The following is a 24,998-nucleotide window of genomic DNA, read 5'->3' on the forward strand; positions in this document are numbered from 1 at the left end:
GCTGTAGGGCTTTTGGGGGTGGGGGGGGGGTGCCGTTAATTCGGGGGGGGGTCGCAGGGTCTCATTGGCCCCCCCATATGGGGGGGGGATTTGGGGGGGTGTGGGGGGGCTATGGGGGGGTTATGGGGAATTTGGGGGCGGTTATAGGGGAAATTTGGGGGGGGTTCGGGGGGGGGTCAAGGATTTGGGGAGGGGGGGTTATGGGGAATTTGGGGGGGGGCTATAGGGGAAATTTGGGGGGGGGCTCCGAGATTTGGGGGGGGTTATGGGGGGGTTATGGGAAATTTGGGGGGGTTTTGGGGGGGGGGCTCAGAGATTTGGGGGGGGTTATGGGGGCTTATGGGGAATTTGGGGGGGGTTATAGGGGAAATTTGGGGCTGTAGGGCTTTTGGGGTTGGGGGGGGGGTGCCGTTAATTCGGGGGGGGGTCGCAGGGTCTCATTGGCCCCCCCCCATATGGGGGGGATTTGGGGGGGTGTGGGGGGGCTATGGGGGGGTTATGGGGAATTTGGGGGGGCTATAGGGGAAATTTGGGGGGGGAAGTTGGGGGGGGGGTTATGGGGGGTTATAGGGGAAATTTAGGGGGGTTTGGGAGGGGGATTTGGGGGGGGGGGTCTCGGTGGGGGGGGGTCCGAGATTTGGGGGGGGGTTATGGGGGGGTTATGGAAAATTTGGGGGGGTTTTGGGGGGGGCTTTGGGGGGGTTTGGGGGGGGCTATGGGGGGGTTATGGGGAATTTGGGGGGGTTATAGGGGAAATTTGGGGGGGTTTGGGAGGGGGATTTGGGGGGGGGGTCTCGGTGGGGGGGGTCCGAGATTTGGGGGGGGGTTATGGGGGGGTTATGGGAAATTTGGGGGGGGGCCTTTGGGGGGGTCTGTGGGGGGGTTATGGGGAATTTGGGGGGGGCTTATGGGGAAATTTGGGGGTTTTGGGGGGGGGTCAAGGATTTGGGGAGGGGGGGTTATGGGGAATTTGGGGGGGGGTTATAGGGGAAATTTGGGGGGGTTTTGGGGGGGGGGGTCATGGATTTGGTGCTATTTGGGGCTATGGGGGGGTTATAGGGGAAATTTGGGGCCGTAGGGCTTTTGGGGGTGGGGGGGGGGGGGGGGGGAGTGCCGTTAATTCGGGGGGGGGGTCGCAGCGTCTCAGCGCCCCCCCCGCGCCCCCCCCATGACGCGGCGCAGCCACTGGCGGTGCCGGCAGAGCCGCACGTAGACGCCGGGCCGGGAGGGGGCGCCACAAACGCGGGGACCCCAGGAAACGACGCCCTGCAACCACGGGCCGCAAAGCAGCGGGCCGCCGGAGTCACCCTGCGGGCAGCCACCAGTACGGACCAGTAAGGACCAGTATGCACCAGTACGGGCCAGTATGGGCCGGTATGCACCAGTACGGATCAGTATGGATCAGTATGCAACAGTATGGACCAGTATGGGACCAGTATGGGCCGGTATGCACCAGTACGGACCAGTATGGGCCGTTATGCACCAGTATGGACCAGTATGGACCAGTATGCACCAGTATGGACCAGTATGCACCAGTATGGACCAGTATGGGACCAGTATGCACCAGTATGCACCAGTACGGACCAGTATGGATCAGTATGGATCAGTATGCACCAGTATGGACCAGTGTGGGCCAGTAAGGACCGGTATGCACCAGTATGGACCGGTATGCACCAGTATGCACCAGTATGGGCCAGTAAGGACCAGTATGGACCAGTATGGACCAGTACGGATCAGTATGGGACGGGTACGGACCAGTACAGACCAGTACGGACCAGTACGGACCAGTATGGACCAGTTTGGACCAGTATGGACCAGTATGGACCAGTATGGGCCGGTATGCACCAGTACGGACCAGTATGGGACCAGTACGGATCAGTATGGGACGGGTACAGACCAGTACAGACCAGTACGGACCAGTATGAGACCAGTATGGACCAGTACGGACCAGTAAGGACCAGTATGGACCAGTATGCACCAGTATGAGACCAGTATGCACCAGTACGGACCAGTATGCACCACTATGGACCAGTATGGGACCAGTAGGGATCAGTATGGGCCGGTATGCACCAGTATGGACCAGTATGGACCAGTATGCACCAGTATGGATCAGTATGGATCAGTATGGGACCAGTATGGATCAGTATGGGATGGGTACGGACCAGTACAGACCAGTACGGACCAGTACGGACCAGTATGTGACCAGTATGGACCAGTACGGACCAGTACGGACCAGTATGCACCAGTATGGACCAGTATGCACCAGTATGAGACCAGTATGCACCTGTACGGACCAGTATGGATCAGTATGGATCAGTATGCACCAGTACGGACCAGTATGCACCAGTATGGACCAGTATGGGCCGGTATGCACCAGTACGGACCAGTATGGACCAGTATGGACCAGTATGCACCACTATGGACCAGTATGGGACCAGTACGGATCAGTATGGACCAGTATGGACTGGTATGCACCAGTACAGACCAGTATGGACCAGTATGGGCCGGTATGCACCAGTATGCACCAGTATGAATCAGTATGGATCAGTATGCACCAGTATGGGCCAGTATGGGCCGGTATGCACCAGTATGGACCAGTATGGGCCAGTATGGGACCAGTATGGACCAGTATGGACCAGTATGGACCAGTATGGGCCGGTATGCACCAGTATGGACCAGTATGGATCAGTATGCACCAGTATGAATCAGTATGGATCAGTATGGGCCAGTATGGGACCAGTATGGGACCAGTATGGGACCAGTATGCACCAGTATGGACTAGTATGGGCCAGTATGCACCAGTACGGACCAGTATGGACCAGAAAGGACCAGTATGCACCAGTATGGATCAGTACGGACCAGTATGGGCCAGTATGCACCAGTATGGGCCAGTAAGGACCAGTATGGACCGGTATGGACCAGTACGGACCAGTATGGACCAGTATGCACCAGTACGGACAAGTATGCACCAGTATGCACCAGTATGGGCCAGTAAGGACCAGTATGCACCAGTATGGACCAGTATGGGCCGGTATGGACCAGTATGGACCAGTATGCACCAGTATGGACCAGTATGGGCCAGTATGGACCTACCAATTGCATCCCAGTCCCTCCCAGTCCATCCCACTCCCTCCCAGTCTCCTCCCAGTATCTCCCAGTCCCTCCCAGTTGCAACCCACTCCCTCCCAGTCCCACCCAATTGCATCCCAGTCCCTCCCAGTCCCTCCCAGTCCATCCCACTCCTTCCCAGTCCCTCCCACTCCCTCCCAGTCTCCTCCTAGTCCATCCCAGTCCATCCCAGTCCATCCCAGTCACTCCCAGTCTCCTCCCAGTCCCTCCCAGTCCCCCCACCTGGCACGCGTCGCTGGTTTTCCCCCCCTGCCCCGTCCCAGCAGCGCAGATCATGTTGGGGCTGAAGAGCTTTGGATACGCCCGGTGGCAGCGCTGCTCCGGCTGCACCTCCACCTCGGCACACTGCAGGGTCTGGGGGAACGTCCCTGCCCCAAAAAACCCCAAATTCACCCCAAAATTCGACCCCAAAAGACCCCCGACTCAACCCGTTTCGCCCGAACCCCAAATCGCCCCAGAAATGCCCCAAATTTCCTCTCAAAAGCCCCAAGATCTCCAAATATCGTCCCAAAAAGTGATCGTTCGCAAGAATTGATGAATTTTACAAAATTTCCTCAAATTTTAGCCCCAAAAGTCCCCAAATTCACCCAAAATTTGACCCCAAAAGACCCCCGACTCAACCTGTTTCACCCGAACCCCAAATCGCCCCAGAAATGCCCCAAATTTCCCCTCAAAGACCCCAAGATCTCCAGATTTCGCCCCCAAAAGTGATCATCCACAAGAATGATCAAATTTTACCCCAATTCATCAAATTTCATTCCCCAAAACCCCAAATTTCACCCCAAAATTCGACCCCAAAAGATCCCCGACTCAACCCGTTTCGCCCGAACCCCAAATTGCCCCAGAAATGCCCCAAATTTCCCCCCAAAGACCCCAAGATCTCCAAATTTTGCCCCCAAAAGTGATCGTCCACAAGAACGGTCCAATTTTACCAAAATTCCCTAATTTTCATTCCCCAAAACCCCAAATTTCACCCCAAAATTCGACCCCAAAAGACCCCTGACTCAACCCGTTTCGCCTGAACCCCAAATCGCCCCAGAAATGCCCCAAATTTCCCCTCAAAGACCCCAAGATCTCCAGATTTCACCCCAAAATGTGATTGTCCTCAAGAACGGTCAAATTTTACCAAAATTCCCCAAATTTCATTCCCCAAAACCCCAAATTTTCCTCTAAATTCAACACAAACCACCCCCATCTCAACTCGTTTTCTTATGAACCCCAAATCGCCCCAGAAATGCCCCAAATTTCCCCTCAAAAACCCCAAGATCTCCAGATTTCATCCCAAAAAGCGATCGTCCACAAGAACGGTCAAATTTTACCAAAATTCCCCAAATTTCAGCCCCCAAAATCCCCAAATTCACCCCAAAATTCGACCCCAAAACACCCCTGACTCAACCCGTTTCACCCGAACCCCAAATCGACACAGAAATGCCCCAAATTTCCCCTCAAAGACCCCAAGATCTCCAAATTTCGTCCCAAAAAGTGATCGTCCACAAGAATGGTCAAATTTTACCAAAATTCCCCAAATTTCAGCCCCAGAAATCCCCAAATTTCACCCCAAAATTCGACCCCAAAACACCCCCGACTCAACCTGTTTCACCCGAACCCCAAACTGACCCAGAAATGCCAAAATCTCCTCTCAAAAGCCCCAAGATCTCCAGATTTCGTCCCAAAAAGTGATCGTCCACAAGAATGGTCAAATTTTACCAAAATTCCCTAAATTTCATTCCCCAAAACCCCAAATTTCACCCCAAAACTCGACCCCAAAAGACCCCTGACTCAACCCGTTTCGCCTGAACCCCAAATCGCCCCAGAAATGCCCCAAATTTCCCCTCAAAAACCCCAAGATCTCCAAATTTCGTCCCAAAAAGCGATCGTTCACAAGAATTGATGAATTTTACAAAATTTCCTCAAATTTTAGCCCCAAAAGTCCCCAAATTCACCCAAAATTTGACCCCAAAAGGCCACCGACTCAACCCGTTTCGCCCGAACCCCAAATCGACGCAGAAATGCCCCAAATTTCCCCCCAAAGACCCCAAGATCTCCAGATTTCACCCCAAAAAGTGATCATCCACAAGAACGGTCAAATTTTAACAAAATTCCCCAAATTTCAGCCCCAGAAATCCCCAAATTCCACCCCAAAATTCGACCCCAAAAGACCCCCGACTCAACCCGTTTCGCCCGAACCCCAAATCGCCCCAGAAATGCCCCAAATTTCCCCTCAAAGACCCCAAGATCTCCAGATTTTGGCCCAAAAGTGATCATCCACAAGAATGATCAAATTTTACCAAAATTCCCTAAATTTCATTCCCAAAAATCCCCAAATTTCACCCCTAAATTCGACCCCAAAACACCCCCGACTCAACCCGTTTCGCCCGAACCCCAAATCGCCCCAGAAATGCCCCAAATTTCCCCTCAAAAACCACAAAATCTCCAGATTTCGCCCCAAAATGTGATTGTCCTCAAGAACGGTCAAATTTTACCCAAATTCCCCAAATTTCATTCCCCAAAATCCCAAATTTTCCTCTAAATTCAACACAAACCACCCCCATCTCAACTTCTTTTCTTATGAACCCCAAATCGCCCCAGAAATGCCCCAAATTTCCCCTCAAAAACCCAAAGATCTCCAGATTTCACCCCCAAAAAGAGATCGTCCACAAGAATGGTCAAATTTTACCAAAATTCCCCAAATTTCATTCCCAAAAACCCCAAATTTCACCCCAAAATTCGACCCCAAGCACCCCCGACTCAACCCGTTTCGCCCGAACCCCAAATCGACCCAGAAATGCCCCAAATTTCCCCTCAAAAACCACAAAATCTCCAGATTTCGCCCCAAAATGTGATTGTCCTCAAGAACGGTCAAATTTTACCCAAATTCCCCAAATTTCATTCCCCAAAATCCCAAATTTTCCTCTAAATTCAACACAAACCACCCCCATCTCAACTTGTTTTCTTATGAACCCCAAATCGCCCCAGAAATGCCCCAAATCTCCCCTCAAAAACCCCAAAATCTCCAGATTTCACCCCCAAAATGTGATCGTCCACAAGAACGGTCAAATTTTACCAAAATCCCCAAATTTCAGCCCCAAAGAACCAAAATTTGACCCCAAATTCACCCACAAATAACCCCCATCTCAACCCGTTTCCTCCTAACCCCAAATCGCCCCACAAAAACCTCCATTTTGGGGCAAAATCTCCCACTTTTGGGTCAACCCATCACCATATACCCCCCCCAAAACTCCATTTTGGGGTCAAATCTCCCATTTTAGGGTCAATCCATCAAGACTTGAGCCAAGAAATCCCCATTTTTGGGGCCAAATCTCCCACTTTTAGGTCATTCCATTCACACCCAACACCACGAATCTCCATTTTGGGGCCAAATCTCCCACTTTTAGGGTCAACCCATCGCCACTGACCCTACAAAGACCTCCATTTTGGGACAAAATCCCCCATTTTAGGGTCAACCCATCAAGACTTACGCCAATAAATCTCCATTTTAGGGCCAAATTTCCCACTTTTAGGGTCAACCCATCTCCACTGACCCCCCAAAAATCTCCATTTTGGGGCCAAATCTCCCACTTTTAGGGTCACCCCATCGCCATATCTCCATTTTGGGGCCAAATCTCCCACTTTTAGGGTCAACCCATCGCGAAATCTCCATTTTGGGGCCAAATCTCCCACTTTTAGGGTCACCCCATCACCAAATCTCCATTTTGAGGCCAAATCTCCCACTTTTAGGTCAACCCATCACCACTGACCCCCCAAAAATCTCCATTTTGGGTCCCAATCTCCCACTTTTAGGGTCACCCCATCACCAAATCTCCATTTTGGGGCCAAATCTCCCACTTTCAGGTCATCCCATTGCCACTGACCCCCCAAAAATCTCCAGTTTGGGGTCAAATCTCCCACTTTTAGGGTCTCCCCATCGCCATATCTCCATTTTGGGGCCAAATCTCCCACTTTTAGGGTCATCCCATCACCAAATCTCCATTTTGGGTCCCAATCTCCCACTTTTAGGGTCACCCCATCGCCATATCTCCATTTTGGGGCCAAATCTCCCACTTTTAGGGTCAACCCATCACCAAATCTCCATTTTGAGGCCAAATCTCCCACTTTTAGGGTCTCCCCATCGCCATATCTCCATTTTGGGGCCAAATCTCCCACTTTTAGGGTCATCCCATCACCAAATCTCCATTTTGGGTCCCAATCTCCCACTTTTAGGGTCACCCCATCGCCATATCTCCATTTTGGGGCCAAATCTCCCACTTTTAGGGTCAACCCATCACCAAATCTCCATTTTGAGGCCAAATCTCCCACTTTTAGGGTCTCCCCATCGCCATATCTCCATTTTGGGGCCAAATCTCCCACTTTTAGGGTCATCCCATCACCAAATCTCCATTTTGGGGCCAAATCTCCCACTTTTAGGGTCAACCCATCACCACTCACCCCCCAAAAATCTCCATTTTGGGTCCCAATCTCCCACTTTTAGGTCAACCCATCACCACTCACCCCCCCAAAATCTCCATTTTGGGGCCAAATCTCCCACTTTTAGGGTCATCCCATCGCCACATCTCTATTTTGGGGCCAAATCCCCCACTTTTAGGGTCACCCCATCGCCATATCTCCATTTTGGGTCCCAATCTCCCACTTTTAGGGTCACCCTATCACCGTATCTCCATTTTGGGTCCCAATCTCCCACTTTTAGGGTCAACCCATCACCACTCACCCCCCAAAAATCTCCATTTTGGGTCCCAATCTCCCACTTTTAGGGTCATCCCATCGCCATATCTCCATTTTGGGGCCAAATCTCCCACTTCTAGGGTCAACCCATCGCCACTCACCCCCCAAAAATCTCCATTTTGGGGCCAAATCTCCCACTTTTAGGGTCACCCCATCGCCAAATCTCCATTTTGGGGCCAAATCTCCCACTTTTAGGGTCACCCCATCGCCAAATCTCCATTTTGGGGCCAAATCTCCCACTTTTAGGGTCAACCCATCACCACTGACCCCCCAAAATTCTCAATTTTGGGGCCAAATCTCCCACTTTAGGGTCATCCCATCACCAAATCTCCATTTTGGGGCCAAATCTCCCACTTTTAGGGTCATCCCATCGCCACATCTCTATTTTGGGGCCAAATCTCCCACTTTTAGGGTCACCCCATCACCATATCTCCATTTTGGGGCCAAATCTCCCACTTTTAGGGTCATCCCATCGCCATATCTCCATTTTGGGTCCCAATCTCCCACTTTTAGGGTCATCCCATCGCCATATCTCCATTTTGGGTCCCAATCTCCCACTTTTAGGGTCACCCCATCGCCATATCTCCATTTTGGGGCCAAATCTCCCACTTTTAGGGTCACCCCATCACCAAATCTCCATTTTGAGGCCAAATCTCCCACTTTTAGGTCAACCCATCACCACTGACCCCCCAAAAATCTCCATTTTGGGTCCCAATCTCCCACTTTTAGGGTCACCCCATCACCAAATCTCCATTTTGGGGCCCAATCTCCCACTTTCAGGTCATCCCATTGCCACTGACCCCCCAAAAATCTCCAGTTTGGGGTCAAATCTCCCACTTTTAGGGTCTCCCCATCGCCATATCTCCATTTTGGGGCCAAATCTCCCACTTTTAGGGTCACCCCATCACCAAATCTCCATTTTGGGTCCCAATCTCCCACTTTTAGGGTCACCCCATCGCCATATCTCCATTTTGGGGCCAAATCTCCCACTTTTAGGGTCAACCCATCACCAAATCTCCATTTTGAGGCCAAATCTCCCACTTTTAGGGTCTCCCCATCGCCATATCTCCATTTTGGGGCCAAATCTCCCACTTTTAGGGTCATCCCATCACCAAATCTCCATTTTGGGTCCCAATCTCCCACTTTTAGGGTCACCCCATCGCCATATCTCCATTTTGGGGCCAAATCTCCCACTTTTAGGGTCAACCCATCACCAAATCTCCATTTTGAGGCCAAATCTCCCACTTTTAGGGTCTCCCCATCGCCATATCTCCATTTTGGGGCCAAATCTCCCACTTTTAGGGTCATCCCATCACCAAATCTCCATTTTGGGGCCAAATCTCCCACTTTTAGGGTCAACCCATCACCACTCACCCCCCAAAAATCTCCATTTTGGGTCCCAATCTCCCACTTTTAGGTCAACCCATCACCACTCACCCCCCCAAAATCTCCATTTTGGGGCCAAATCTCCCACTTTTAGGGTCATCCCATCGCCACATCTCTATTTTGGGGCCAAATCCCCCACTTTTAGGGTCACCCCATCGCCATATCTCCATTTTGGGTCCCAATCTCCCACTTTTAGGGTCACCCTATCACCGTATCTCCATTTTGGGTCCCAATCTCCCACTTTTAGGGTCAACCCATCACCACTCACCCCCCAAAAATCTCCATTTTGGGTCCCAATCTCCCACTTTTAGGGTCATCCCATCGCCATATCTCCATTTTGGGGCCAAATCTCCCACTTCTAGGGTCAACCCATCGCCACTCACCCCCCAAAAATCTCCATTTTGGGGCCAAATCTCCCACTTTTAGGGTCACCCCATCGCCAAATCTCCATTTTGGGGCCAAATCTCCCACTTTTAGGGTCACCCCATCGCCAAATCTCCATTTTGGGGCCAAATCTCCCACTTTTAGGGTCAACCCATCACCACTGACCCCCCAAAATTCTCAATTTTGGGGCCAAATCTCCCACTTTTGGATCATCCCATCACCAAATCTCCATTTTGGGGCCAAATCTCCCACTTTTAGGGTCATCCCATCGCCACATCTCTATTTTGGGGCCAAATCTCCCACTTTTAGGGTCTCCCCATCGCCATATCTCCATTTTGGGGCCAAATCTCCCACTTTTAGGGTCATCCCATCACCAAATCTCCATTTTGGGGCCAAATCTCCCACTTTTAGGGTCATCCCATCGCCATATCTCCATTTTGGGGCCAAATCTCCCACTTTTAGGGTCATCCCATCGCCATATCTCCATTTTGGGTCCCAATCTCCCACTTTTAGGGCCACCCTATCGCCATATCTCCATTTTGGGGCCAAATCTCCCACTTTTTGATCATCCCATCACCATATCTCCATTTTGGGGCCAAATCTCCCAGTTTTAGGATCCTACTTTTGGGGCTGGTGATGGTCCCCCATCCGGAGATGTGACATTTGGTTCCAGGTGTGGGGCAGGTGGTTCCCAAAGGCAGGGGTCTGACGGCGGGGCCGACGACGACGGGACGACGCAGTCGGATGAGCATCAGGTCGTGATCCAGGGTTTTGGGATCGTATTTGGGATGGACGGACAGACGGAGGGACAGACGGAACTGCTCCGTCCCGTCCAGGCGTCGGAGGTTGTGCTCACCCAAACGGATCATCAAAGGGCTGAAGGGGTTTTTTTTGGGGGGGAAGGGGGTTGAAGGGGGGGAATTTGGGGTGAAGGGGGGAAATTGGGGGGATTTGGGGGGAAAATGGGCAGAGTTAAGGGGAATTGGAGGAAAAGGGGGAAATTGGGGGAAAATGGGAAGAGTTGAGGAGAAATTGGGGGCAAAGGGGGAAATTGGGGGAAATAGGGCAGACTTGAGGGGAAATTGGGGGAAAAGAGGGGGGATTTGGGGAGAAAATGGGCAGAGTTAAGGGGAAATTGGGGGAAATTGGGGGAAAAAGGGCAGAGTTAAGGGGAAATTGGGGGAAAAGGGGGAAAAGGGGGAAAATGGGCAGAGTTAAGGGGAAATTGGGGGAAATTGGGGGAAAATGGGCAGAGTTAAGGGGAAATTGGGGGAAAAGTGGGAAATTGGGGGAAAAAGGGCAGAGTTAAGGGGAAATTGGGGGAAATTGGGGGAAAAGGGGGAAATTGGGGGAAAAAGGGCAGAGTTAAGGGGAAATTGGGGGAAATTGGGGGAAAAGGGGGAAATTGGGGGAAAATGGGCAGAGTTAAGGGGAAATTGGAGGAAAAGGGGGAAATTGGGGGAAAATGGGCAGAGTTAAGGGGAAATTGGGGGAAAAGGGGGAAATTGGGGGAAAAAGGGCAGAGTTAAGGGGAAATTGGGGGAAAAGGGGGAAAAGGGGGAAAATGGGCAGAGTTAAGGGGAAATTGGGGGAAATTGGGGGAAAAGGGGGAAATTGGGGGAAAATGGGCAGAGTTAAGGGGAAATTGGGGGAAATTGGGGGAAAAGGGGGAAATTGGGGGAAAATGGGCAGAGTTAAGGGGAAATTGGAGGAAAAGGGGGAAACTGGAGTGAAAGGAGGAAATAGGGGGGAAATAGGGGGGAAATTAGGGGGATTTGGGGAAAAATGGGCAGAGTTAAGGGGAAATTGGGGGGAAAAGGGGGAAATTGGGGGAAAAGGGGGGAATTTGGGGGGAAATGGGCAGAGTTAAGGGGAAATTGGGGGAAAAGAGAGGAGATATGGGGGGGAAAAGGGGGGAAATGGGGTGAATGGGGGAAATAGGGGGGGATTTGGGGAAAAATGGGCAGAGTTAAGGGGAAATTGGGGGAAAAGGGGGAAATTGGGGGAAAGGGGGGAAATTGGGAGAAAAGGGGGGGAAAATGGGGTGAAGGGGGGAAATTGGGGGGATTTGAGGGGGAAAAGGGCAGAGTTAAGGGGAAATTGGAGGAAAATGGGCAGAGTTAAGAGGAAATTGGTGGAAAAGGGGGAAATTGGGAGAAAATGGGAAGAGTTAAGGAGAAATTGGGGGCAAAGGGGGAAATTGGGGGAAATAGGGCAGACTTGAGGGGAAATTGGGGGAAAAGAGGGGGGATTTGGGGAGAAAATGTGCAGAGTTAAGAGGAAATCGGGGGAAAGCAGGAAAATTGTGGGGAAATGGGCAGAGTTAAGGGGAAATTGGGGGAAAACGGGGAAATTGGGGGAAAAAGGGCAGAGTTGAGGGGAAATTGGGGGAAATCAGGAAAATTGGGGGAAAATGGGCAGAGTTAAGGGGAAATTGGGGGAAAACGGGGAAATTGGGGGAAAAAGGGCAGAGTTAAGGGGAAATTGGGGGAAATTGGGGGAAATTGGGGGAAAAGGGGGAAATTGGGGGAAAATGGGCAGAGTTAAGGGGAAATTGGGGGAAAAGGGGGAAATTGGGGGAAAAAGGGCAGAGTTAAGGGGAAATTGGGGGAAATTGGGGGAAAAGGGGGAAATTGGGGGAAAATGGGCACAGTTAAGGGGAAATTGGGGGAAAAGGGGGAAATTGGGGGAAAAAAGGCAGAGTTAAGGGGAAATTGGGGGAAATTGGGGGAAAAGGGGGAAATTGGGGGAAAAGAGGGGGGAAAATGGGGTGAAGGGGGGAAATAGGGGGGAATTTGGGGGGAAAATGGGCAGAGTTAAGAGGAAATTGGGGGAAATCAGGAAAATTGGGGGAAAACGGGCAGAGTTAGGGGAAATTGGGGGAAAAAGGGGGGAAATTGGAGTGAAAGGAGGAAATAGGGGGGGATTTGGGGGGAAATTGGGGGGAAAAAGGGGAAAAATGGGCAGAGTTAAGGGGAAATTGGAGGAAATTGGGAAAACTGGGGGAAAATGGGCAGAGTTAAGGGGAAACTGGGGGAAATTGGAGGAAAAGGGGGAAATTGGGGGAAAAGAGGGGAGATACGGGGGGGAAAATGGGGGAAATGGGGGATGAAAGGGGGAAAGGGGGGAAAAGGGGAGGATTTGGGGGGGAAACGGGCAGAATGAAAGGGAAATTGGGGGAAAATGGGCAGAGTTAAGGGGAAATTGGGGGAAATTGGGAAAATTGGGGAAAAATGGGCAGAGTTAAGGGGAAATTGGGGGAAAACGGGGAAACTGGGGGAAAAGGGGGGAATTGGGGGGAAAAGGGTGGAAATTGGGGATGAAGGGGGGAAATAGGGGAGGATTTGGGGGAAAAATGGGCAGAGTTAAGGGGAAATTGGAGGAAAAGGGGGGAAAAGGGGGAAATTGGAGGAACAGAGGGGGATTGAGGGGAAATTGGGGGAAAATTGGGGGATGAAAGGAGGAAAGGGGGGAATGGGGGGGAGAGGAGGGGAGAATAGGGGAAATTTGGGGGAAAAGGGGGGAATTTCGGGGGAAATGGGCAGAGTTAAGGGGAAATTGGGGGAAAAGGGGGAAATTGGGGTAAAAGGGGAAATATGGGAGGAAAAAGGGGGAAATGGGGGATGAAAGGGGGAAATGGGGGGGAGATGTGGGGGAATTGGGGGGAAATGGGAGAGGATTTGGGGGGGGGAAATGGGGAGAATGAAAGGGAAATTGGGGGGAAAGGGGGGAAATTGGGGGAAAATGGGCAGAGTTAAGGGGAAATTTGGGGAAAAAAGGGGGGATTTGGGGTGAAAGGGGGAAACTGGGGGGGAAATGGGCGGAATTAACAAAGATGGATGGGGGTGGGGAAGGGGGGGGCACAAAGACAAACGTTAACCCCCCCCCCCCCCAAGTGAAGCCCCCTCCAAAGAGAAAATCCCCCCCCCTTCCCTTAAGAAAAGGGCAACCAAAGGAGAAGGGATTGGAGGAGGGGGGGGGGGGGGGAAGTTGAGGGGGGGATAAAAGGGGGGGGGGGGGGAAAAGTGACCCCCCCCCCAAAAAAAATACTCACCCCCGTCTGTAGCAATGGGCTGCGGTGAGAACCCAGAGGGGGTGGACGAGGACCCCCCCGCAAATCAAAGCCAGGTCTTTAAAGATGGCCGCCTGCCAGGGTTGGGAGAGGGGGGGGCACGGGGACCCCCCCAGCACCCGAGAGCTGTTGAAGGGTTGGGGGGGGGGGGGGGTCGCTGCTGGGGAGATGGGGGGGGGGGGGGCGGGGGGGGTCACATATAGGCTGCCCCCCACTCCCCGCCCCGACCCTTGTCCCCCCCCCCCCAAAAAAAATGGGGGTGGTGGGGGGGTCACTTATAGGCTGCCCCCCCCCACCCCCCGACCCTCGTCCCCCCCCCCCCAAAAAAAAAAGGGGGTGGGGGGGTCACTAATAGGCTGCCCCCCCCCCGACCCTCGTGTCCCCCCCCCCCAAAAAAATGGGGGTGGGGGTCACTTATAGGCTGCCCCCCCCAAAAAATGGAGGGGGGGGTCACTTATAGGCTGCCCCCCCCCCGACCCTCGTGTGTCCCCCCCCCAAAAAATGGGGGGGTGGGGGGGTCACTTATAGGCTGCCCCCCCCAACAAAATGGAGGGGGGGGTCACTTATAGGCTGCCCCCCCCAAAAAATGGAGGGGGGGGTCACTTATAGGCTGCCCCCCCCCCGACCCTCGTGTGTCCCCCCCCCAAAAAATGGGGGGGTTGGGGGGGGGGTCACTTATAGGCTGCCCCCCCCCCACCCCCCGACCCTCGTCCCCCCCCACCCCAAAAAAAGAGGGGGTGGGGGGGTCACTTATAGGCTGCCCCCCCCCCCAAAAAATGGGGGGGTGGGGGGGGTCACTTATAGGCTGCCCCCCCCAAAAATGGAGGGGGGGGTCACTTATAGGCTGCCCCCCCCCCCGACCCTCGTGTCCCCCACCCAAAAAAATGGGGGGGTTGGGGGGGGGTCACTTATAGGCTGCCCCCCCCCCCGACCCTCGTGTCCCCCCCCCCAAAAATAGGGGGGGGGTGTCACTTATAGGCTGCCCCCCCAAAAAAAAATGGGGGGGGGGGTCACTTATAGGCTGCCCCCCCCAAAAAAAATGGGGGGGGGGGGTCACTTATAGGCTGCCCCTCCCCACCGACCCTCGTGTCCCCCCCCCCAAAAAATGGGGGGGTGGGGGTCACTTATAGGCTGCCCCCCCGCCCCCGACCCTTGTGTCCCCCCCCCCCAAAAAATGGGGGGGTGGGGGGTGTCACTTATAGGCTGCCCCCCCCCCGACCCTCGTCCCCCCCCCCCAAAAAATGAGGGGGTTGGGGGGGGGTCACTTATAGGCTGCCCCCTCCCAAAAAATGGGGGGGAGGGGTCACTTATAGGCTGCCCCCCCAAAAAAAGGAGGGGGGGGTCACTTATAGGCTGTCCCCCCCCCCGACCCTCGTGTCCCCCCCCCAAAAAATAGGGGGGGGGTCACTTATAGGCTGCCCCCCCCCCAAAAAAAAAAGGTTTCTTGGTCTCACCTTTAATGGGGATTAAAAGCGCTGCCAGTAGCAGGAGGGGCTGCGGGGGGGGGGGCATCTTGTATTTGGGGGGGGGGGCGTCCTAGAAGAGAAATTAATTGGGGGGGGGGGGGATTTTATATGGGGGGGGGCGTCATAGAAATTAATTGGGGGGGGGGATCATATGGGGGGGGGGGGCGTTTTATAGGGGAAATTAATGGGGGGGGGATCTTATATGGGGGGGGGGGGCCTAGAAGAGAAATTAATTGGGGGGGGGGCATCTTATATGGGGGGGGGGCGTCTTATAGGGGAAATTAATGGGGGGGGGGATCTTATAATTGGGGGGGGGGCGTCCTAGAAGAGAAATTAATTAGGGGGGGGGGGTTTAAATGGGGGGGGGCGTCTTATAGGGGAAATTAATGGGGGGGGGGCATCTTATAATTGGGGGGGGCGTCCTAGAAGAGAAATTAATTGGGGGGGGGCATCTTATATGGGGGGGGGCGTCTTATAGGGGAAATTAATGGGGGGGGGGTATCTTATAATTGGGGGGGGGGGCCTAGAAGAGAAATTAATTGGGGGGGGGGGATCTTATATGGGAGGGGGGGGGGCCTAGAAGAGAAATTAATTGGGGGGGGGGCATCTTATATTGGGGGGGGCGTCCTAGAAGAGAAATTAATGAGGGGGGGGGATTTTATATGGGGGGGGGCGTCCTAGAAATTAATTGGGGGGGGGGCATCTTATATGGGGGGGGGGCGTCTTATAGGGGAAATTAATGGGGGGGGCATCTTATAATTGGGGGGGGGGGCGTCCTAGAAGAGAAATTAATTGGGGGGGGGGGCATTTTATATGGGGGGGGGGGCATCATAGAAATTAATTGGGGGTTGATCTTATGTGGGGGGGGGCGTCTTATAGGGGAAATAAATGGGGGGGGGCATCTTATAATTGGGGGGGGGCGTCCTAGAAATTAATTGGGGGGGGGGCATCTTATAGAGGGGGGGGTAATTAAGAGACCCCAATCTGCCCCTGGGTGTAATTAGGAAACCCTGGGGGTAATTAGGAGACCCCAATCTGCCCCTGGGGGTAATTAAGAGACCCCAAATTTACCCCTGGGGGGGTTAATTAAGAGACCCAGATCTGCCCCTGGGTGGGGGGGGTAATTAATTAAGAGACCCCCAATTTCCCCCCCGGAGGGAGGTAATTAAGAGACCCTGGGGGCAATTAAGAGACCCCAATCTACCCCTGGGGGTAATTAAGAGACTCTAATCTGCCCCCGGGGGTAATTAACAGACTCCAGTCTGCCCCTGGGGGGTAATTAAGAGACCCTGGGGGTAATTAAGAGACACTGGGGGTAATTAAGAGACCCCGATCTGCCCCTGGGTGGTAACTAAGAGACCCAGGGGGTAATTAAGAGACCCTGCTCTGCCCCTGGGTGGTAATTAAGAGACCCTGGGGGTAATTAAGACACCCCAATCTGCTCCTGGGGGTAATTAAGAGACCCAGGGGGTAATTAAGAGACCCTGCTCTGCCCCTGGGTGGTAATTAAGAGACCCTGGGGGTAATTAAGAGACCCAGATCTGCCCCTGGGGGTAATTAAGTGACCCTGGGGGTAATTAAGAGACCCAAATCTGCCCCTGGGTAGTAATTAAGAGACCCTGGGGGTAATTAAGACACCGCAATCTGCTCTTGGGGGTAATTAAGAGACCCTGGGGGTAATTAAGAGACCCAGATCTGCTCCTGGGGGTAATTAAGTGACCCTGGGGGTAATTAAGAGACCCAGATCTGCCCCTGGGGGTAATTAAGAGACCCTGGGGGTAATTAAGAGACCCCAATCTGCCCCTGGGGGTAATTAAGAGACCCAGATCTGCCCCTGGGGGGTAATTAGGAGACCCTGGGGGTAATTAAGAGACCCAGATCTGCCCCTGGGGGTAATTAAGAGACCCTGGGGGTAATTAAGAGACCCAGATCTGCCCCTGGGGGTAATTAAGAGACCCTGGGGGTAATTAAGAGACCCAGATCTGCTCCTGGGGGTAATTAGGAGACCCTGGGGGTAATTAAGAAACCCTGGGGTTAATTAAGAACCCAGATCTGCCCCTGGGGGGGTAATTAAGAGACCCCAAATTTACCCCTGTGGGGGTAATTAAGAGACCCAACTCTACCCCTGGGTGGGGGGGTGGGGGGGTGGTATGTAATTAAGAGCCCCCCAATTAACCCACCCCCCCCGGGTGGGGGGGTAATTAATTAATTAAGAGCCCCCACTGACCTGCAGCGCTGTTTGTCGGCTGCTGCGTCCGGGCTGCGGCTTCACCGCGTGGGGCGGGGCGGAAAAAGGAGCCGGGTGGGGGGGGGGGGGGTGGGGTTGGGTGGGGGTTTGGGTGGGGGGGGGGCGTGGGGTTGGGTGGGGGGGGGTGGGGGTGGGTGGGGGGGGGGTGACGCCCACCTGCTGTGGGGTCAGGGTGGGGTTTGTGGGGTCAGCAATGGGGTTTTTGGGGGAGGGGGGGGTATAAAGGATCCGGGGTGGGGTTGGGTGGGGGGGGGGTTTGGGTGGGGGGGGGGCGTGGGGTTGGGTGGGGGTGGGTGGGGGTGGGTGGGGGGGGGGTGACGCCCACCTGCTGTGGGGTCAGGGTGGGGTTTGTGGGGTCAGCAATGGGGTTTTTGGGGGAGGGGGGGGGATAAAGGATCCGGGGTGGGGTTGGGTGGGGGGGGGGCGTGGGATTGGGTGAGGGTTTGGGTGGGGGTGGGTGGGGGGGGGGTGACGCCCACCCGCTATGGGGTCAGGGTGGGGTTTGTGGGGTCAGCAATGGGGTTTTTGGGGGAGGGGGGGGTATAAAGGATCCGGGGTGGGGTTGGGTGGGGGGGGGTTTGGGTGGGGGGGGGGCGTGGGGTTGGGTGGGGGGGGGGTGACGCCCACCCGCCATGGGGTCAGGGTGGGGTTTGTGGGGTCAGCAATGGGGTTTTTGGGGGAGGGGGGGGGATAAAGGATCCGGGGTGGGGTTGGGTGGGGGGGGGGCGTGGGATTGGGTGAGGGTTTGGGTGGGGGTGGGTGGGGGGGGGGTGACGCCCACCCGCTATGGGGTCAGGGTGGGGTTTGTGGGGTCAACAATGGGGTTTTTGGGGGAGGGGGGGGATAAAGGATCCGGGGTGGGGGGGGGGTGGGGTTGGGTGGGGGTTTGGGTGGGGGGGGGGGCGTAGGGTTGGGTGGGGGGGGGTGAGGGTGGGTGGGGGTGGGGGTGACGCCCACCCGCTGTGGGGTCAGGGTGGGGTTTGTGGGGTCAACAATGGGGTTTTTGGGGGAGGGGGGGATATAAAGGATCCGGGGTGGGGGGGGGTGGGGGGGGAGTTTGGGTGGGGGGGGGCATCGGGTTGGGTGGGGGTTTGGGTGGGGGGGGGGCGTGGCGTTGGGTGAGGGTGGGTGGGGGGGGGGTGACGCCCACCTGCTGTGGGGTCAGGGTGGGGATTTTGGGGGGGGGGGGGATAAAGGATCCGGGGTGGGGGTGGGGGGGGGGGAGGGGTTGGGGGGGTGGGCGAGGGGTTGGGTGGGGGTTTGGGTGGGGGTGGGTGGGGGGGGGGTGACGCCCACCCGCTGTGGGGTCAGGGTGGGGTTTGGGGGGTCAACAATGGGGTTTTTGGGGGAAGCGGGGTGGGGGGGTGGCGTGGGGGGGGAGTGGGGTTGGGTGGGGGTTTGGGTGGGGGGGGGCGTGGGGTTGGGTGGGGGTGGGGGTGGGGGGGTGACGCCCACCTGCTGTGGGGTCAGGGTGGGGTTTGTGGGGTCAACGATGGGGTTTTTGGGGGAGGGGGGGGATAAAGGACCCGGGGGGGGGTTGGGGGTGGGGGGGGGGTTGGGTGGGGGTTTGGGTGGGGGGGGGGCGTGGGGTTGGGTGGGGGTGGGTGGGGGGGGGGTGACGCCCACCCGCTATGGGGTCAGGGTGGGGTTTGTGGGGTCAACAGTGGGATTTTGGGGGAGGGGGGGTGGGGGGGTGGCGTGGGGTGGGGGTGGGGGGCTTGGGGTTTGGGTGGGGGGGGGCGTAGGGTTGGGTGGGGGGGGGTGAGGGTGGGTGGGGGGGGGGTGACGCCCACCTGCTGTGGGGTCAGGGTGGGGTTTGTGGGGTCAACAGTGGGGATTTTGGGGAGGGGGGGTATAAAGGATCCGGGGTGGGGGGGGGGGGGGTTGGGTGGGGGTTTGGGTGGGGGGGGGCGTGGGGTTGGGGGTGGGGGTTGGGGGTGGGTGGGGGGGGGTGACGCCCACCCGCTATGGGGTCAGGGTGGGGTTTGTGGGGTCAACAGTGGGATATTGGGGGAGGGGGGGTGGGGGGGTGGCGTGGGGTGGGGTTTGGGTGGGGGGGGTGGGGGTGGGTGGGGGGGGGGTGACGCCCACCCGCTGTGGGGTCAGGGTGGGGTTTGTGGGGTCAACAATGGGGTTTTTGGGGGGAGGGGGGGGATAAAGGATCCGGGGTGGGGGGGGGGGGGGGTTGGGGTTTGGGTGGGGTTGGGTGGGGGTTTGGGTGGGGGGGGGGGGCGTAGGGTTGGGTGGGGGGGGGTGAGGGTGGGTGGGGGGGGGTGACGCCCACCTGCTGTGGGGTCAGGGTGGGGTTTGTGGGGTCAACGATGGGGTTTTTGGGGGAGGGGGGGATATAAAGGATCCGGGGTGGGGGTGGGGGGGGGGGATTTTGGGAGGGGGGGGGCATCGGGTTGGGTGGGGGTTTGGGTGGGGGGGGGGCGTGGGGGGGGGGTGACGCCCACCCGCTGTGGGGTCAGGGTGGGGTTTGTGGGGTCAACGATGGGGATTTTGGGGTGGGGGGGGTTGGGGGGGTGTGGATAAAGGGGGGTTTTGGGGGCTGGGATTTGGGGTCAGAAGAGGGGTGTCAATAATAGGGTTTGTGACCCCAATTGGGGTCTTTCAGCTGGGATTTGGGGTCCCCACCCCTTAAGGGGGTCCCAATAACCCCAATAGGATTTGTAACCCCAACTGGGGTCTTCCAGCTGGGATTTGGGGTCACCGCCCACCAATGGGGTCTCCCACCCATGATTTGGGGTCACAACCCCACAAGCGGGTCCCAAAAACCCCAATAGGATTTGTGACCCCAATGGGGGTCTCCCACTCGTGATTTGGGGTCTCTACCCCACAAGGGGGTCCCAAAAACCCCAATAGGATTTGTGACCCCAATTGGGGTCTTCCAGCTGGGATTTGGGGTCACCGCCCACCAATGGGGTCTCCCACCCATGATTTGGGGTCACAACCCCACAAGGGGGTCCCAAAAACCCCAATAGGGTTTGTGACCCCAATGGGGGTCTTCCAGCTGTCATTTGGGGTCCCCACCCCACAAGAGGGTCCCAAAAACCCCAATAGGATTTGTGACCCCAATGGGGGTCTCCCACTCGTGATTTGGGGTCTCCACCCCACAAGGGGCTCCCAAAAACCCCAATAGGGTTTGTGACCCCAATTGGGGTCTTCCAGCTGGGATTTGGGGTCACCGCCCACCAATGGGGTCTCCCACCCATGTTTTGGGGTCAGAACCCCACAAGGGGGTCCCAAAAACCCCAGTAGGATTTGTGACCCCAGTTGGGGTCTCTCAGCTGTCATTTGGGGTCTCCACCCCACAAGGGGGTCCCAATAACCCCAATAGGGTTTGTGACCCCAATGGGGGTCTCCCACCCATGATTTGGGGTCACAACCCCACAAGGGGGTCCCAAAAACCCCAGTAGGATTTGTGACCCCAGTTGGGGTCTCTCAGCTGTCATTTGGGGTCTCCACCCCACAAGGGGGTCCCAATAACCCCAATAGGGTTTGTGACCCCAATGGGGGTCTCCCACCCATGATTTGGGGTCACAACCCCACAAGGGAGTCCCAACAACCCCAATGGGGTTTCTGACCCCAAAGGGGGTCTTCCAGCTGTCATTTGGGGTCACAACCCCATAAGGGAGTCCCAACAACCCCAATAGGATTTGTGACCCCAACTGGGGTCTTCCAGCTGGGATTTGGGGTCACCACCCACCAATGGGGTCTCCCACCCATGTTTTGGGGTCAGAACCCCACAAGGGTGTCCCAAAAACCCCAATAGGGTTTGTGACCCCAAGGAGCTCTTCCAGTTGGGATTTGGGGTCTCCACCCCACAAGGGGGTCCCAACAACCCCAATAGGGTTTGTGACCCCAATGAGGGTCTCCCACTCGTGATTTGGGGTTGCAACCCCACAAGGGGCTCCCAAAAACCCCAATAGGGTTTGTGACCCTAATTGGGGTCTTCCAGCTGGGATTTGGGGTCACAACCCCATAAGGGAGTCCCAACAACCCCAATGGGGTTTCTGACCCCAAAGGGGGTCTTCCATTTGGGATTTGGGGTCACAACCCCACAAGGGGGTCTCAATAACCCCAATAGGGTTTGTGCCTCCAATGGGGTCTCCCACTCATGATTTGGGGTCACAACCCCACAAGCGGGTCCCAGTAACCCCAATAGGATTTGTGACCCCAAGGGGGGTCTCCCACTCATGATTTGGGGTCACAACCCCATAAGGGAGTCCCAACAACCCCAATAGGGTTTCTGACCCCAAAGGGGGTCTTCCAGCTGTCATTTGGGGTCCCCACCCCACAAGGGGGTCCCAACAACCCCAATAGGGTTTGTGACCCCAATGGGGGTCTTCCAGCTGGGATTTGGGGTCACCGCCCACCAATGGGGTCTTCCACCCATGATTTGGGGTCACAGCCCCACAAGGTGGTCCCAACAATCCCAATAGGATTTGTGACCCCAATGGGGGTCTCCCACTCGTGATTTGGGGTCAGAACCCCACAAGGGGGTCCCAATAACCTCAGTAGGATTTGTGACCCCAAGGGGGGGTCTTCCAGCTGGGATTTGGGGTCACAACCCCACAAGGGGCTCCCAAAAACCCCAATAGGGTTTGTGACCCCAATGGGGTCTTCCACCCATGATTTGGGGTCACAACCCCATAAGGGAGTCCCAAAAACCCCAATGGGGTTTCTGACCCCAAAGGGGGTCTTCCATTTGGGATTTGGGGTCACAACCCCACAAGGGGGTCCCAATAACCCCAATAGGGTTTGTGCCTCCAATGGGGTCTCCCACTCATGATTTGGGGTCACAACCCCACAAGCAGGTCCCAGTAACCCCAATAGGATTTGTGACCCCAATGCGGGTCTCCCACTCATGATTTGGGGTTGCAACCCCATAAGGGAGTCCCAACAACCCCAATGGGGTTTCTGACCCCAAAGGGGGTCTTCCAGCTGTCATTTGGGGTCACAACCCCATAAGGGAGTCCCAACAACCCCAATAGGGTTTGTGACCCCAATGGGGGTCTTCCAGCTGGCATTTGGGGTCCCCACCCCACAAGAGGGTCCCAAAAACCCCAATAGGATTTGTGACCCCAATGGGGGTCTCCCACTCGTGATTTGGGGTTGCAACCCCACAAGGGGCTCCCAAAAACCCCAATAGGGTTTGTGACCCTAATTGGGGTCTTCCAGCTGGGATTTGGGGTCACCGCCCACCAATGGGGTCTCCCACCCATGTTTTGGGGTCAGAACCCCACAAGGGGCTCCCAAAAACCCCAATAGGATTTGTGACCCCAATGGGGGTCTCCCACTCATGATTTGGGGTTGCAACCCCATAAGGGAGTCCCAACAACCCCAATGGGGTTTCTGACCCCAAAGGGGGTCTTCCAGCTGTCATTTGGGGTCTCCACCCCACAAGAGGGTCCCAATAACCCCAATAGGGTTTGTGACCCCAAAGGGGGTCTCCCACTCGTGATTTGGGGTCTCCACCCCACAAGGGGGTCCCAAAAACCCCAATAGGATTTGGGACCCCAAAGGTTTCTTCCAGCCCACCAATGGGGTCTCCCACCCATGTTTTGGGGTCACAACCCCACAAGGGGGTCTCCCACCCACCCCAATGGGATTCTCGGCCCCTCCCAGTTTATCCCAGTATCCAACTGGGAGGCTCCACCCTACAGCTGACTCATGGGGTTAAGCCAGGGTGGGACTCGGGGTTGTCCCCATCCCTTCCGTGTCCCCAAATGGCCCCAAACTATGGGGTGGGGGAGGCTCTGACCCTATAGAACCCCACACACCCTATAGACACTCCCCAGACCCTACAGACACTCCGCAGAACCTAAAGTCCCCCCCGCAAACCCTATAGGGCCCCCAGACCCTAAAGTCCCCCCCCAGACCCTATAGACACTCCCCAGATCCTATAGACACTCCGCAGATCCTATAGGGCCCCCCAGACCCTACAGTCCCCCCCCAGACCCTATAGACACTCCCCAGATCCTATAGACACTCCCCAGAACCTAAAGTCCCCCCCCCAAACCCTATAGGGCCCCCAGACCCTAAAGTCCCCCCCCAGACCCTATAGACACTCCCCAGATCCTATAGGGCCTCCCAGACCCTACAGGCCCTTCCGAGACCCTATAGACACTCTCCACATCCTATAGGGCCCCCCAGACCCTATAGACACTCCCCAGATCCTACAGACACTCCCCAGAACCTAAAGTCCCCCCACCCAGACCCTATAGGGCCTCCAGACCCTAAAGTCCCCCCCCAGACCCTATAGACACTCTCCAGATCCTATAGGGCCCCCCAGACCCTACAGTCCCCCCCCAGACCCTATAGACACTCCCCAGATCCTATAGACACTCCCCAGAACCTAAAGTCCCCCCCCCAAACCCTATAGGGCCCCCAGATCCTAAAGTCCCCCCCCAGACCCTATAGACACTCCCCAGATCCTATAGGGCCCCCCAGACCCTATAGACCCTTCCGAGACCCTATAGACACTCCCCAGATCCTATAGACACTCCCCAGAACCTAAAGTCCCCCCCCCAAAACCCTATAGGGTCCCCAGACCCTATAGTCCCCCCCCAGACCCTATAGACACTCCCCAGATCCTATAGACACTCCCCAGATCCTATAGGGCCCCCCAGACCCTACAGACCCTTCCCAGACCCTACAGACACTCCCCAGAACCTAAAGTCCCCCCCAAAAACCCTATAGACACTCCCCAGATCCCATAGGGGCCCCCAGACCCTACAGACCCTTCCCAGACCCTACAGACGCTCCTCAGACCCTATAGACAACTTCCCAGACCCTATAAGACCCTATAGGGCCTCCCAGAACCTATAAACACTCCCCAGATCCTATAGGGCCCCCAGACCCTATCGCCCCCCACCAGACCCTAAAGACCCCTCCCAGACCCTATAGACTCCCTCCAAACCCTATAGGGCCCCCCACCCCATATCCCACCCCTCCAACCCTATAGGTCCCTCCAAACCCTGTAGGACCCTACAGACCCTACACGACCCCATCCCCACGCACCCCTCCCCCCCCGACCCTATTAGGGCCCCCCCACCCCATATCCCAACCCCCCGACCCTATAGGGCCCTCCAAACCATATAGGACCCCACAGACCCTATAAGGACTTCATAGACCCTATAAGGACCCTATAAGGACCCTATAAGGACTCTATTGACCCCCCCCCCCGCTGCCCTCCCCCTCCCCCCGACCCTATAGGGCCCCCCACCCCATATCCCACCCCACGACCCTATATGGCCCTCCAAACCCCATAGGACCCCACAGGCCCTATAAGGACCCGATAGACCCTATAAGGACCCTATAAGGACCCCATAGACCCCCCCTCCCGCTGCCCTCCCCCCCCCCGACCCTATAGGGGGCCCCCACCCCATATCCCACCCCCCCCGACCCTATAGGGCCCTCCAAACCCCATAGGACCCCAAAGGCCCTATAAGGACCCTATAGGACCCCCCCACCCCATATCCCACCCCCCTGACCCTATAGGGCCCTCCAAACCCCATAGGACCCCACAGGCCCTATAAGGACCCCATAGACCCTATAAGGACCCTAT

At 56.0% G+C, this 24,998-nt stretch overlaps 1 pseudogene across 1 annotated transcript; it reads right to left on the minus strand.

Annotated features, from left to right (window-relative positions):
• Positions 1–1,143: 1,143 nt before the first annotated feature.
• LOC149914050 (kallikrein-14 pseudogene) lies at positions 1,144–13,810 on the minus strand (annotated as a pseudogene). The gene is made up of 4 exons (XR_016460746.1): positions 13,694–13,810; positions 10,262–10,515; positions 3,352–3,497; positions 1,144–1,308 (listed from the first exon to the last, which is right to left on the minus strand). The product of XR_016460746.1 is annotated as a kallikrein-14 pseudogene (transcript).
• Positions 13,811–24,998: the final 11,188 nt, after the last annotated feature.

The sequence above is a fragment of the Phasianus colchicus genome, chromosome 32 (genome assembly GCF_987193195.1).
Source record: "Phasianus colchicus chromosome 32, bPhaCol1.hap1.1, whole genome shotgun sequence".
NCBI classification, from domain to species: Eukaryota; Metazoa; Chordata; class Aves; order Galliformes; family Phasianidae; genus Phasianus; species Phasianus colchicus.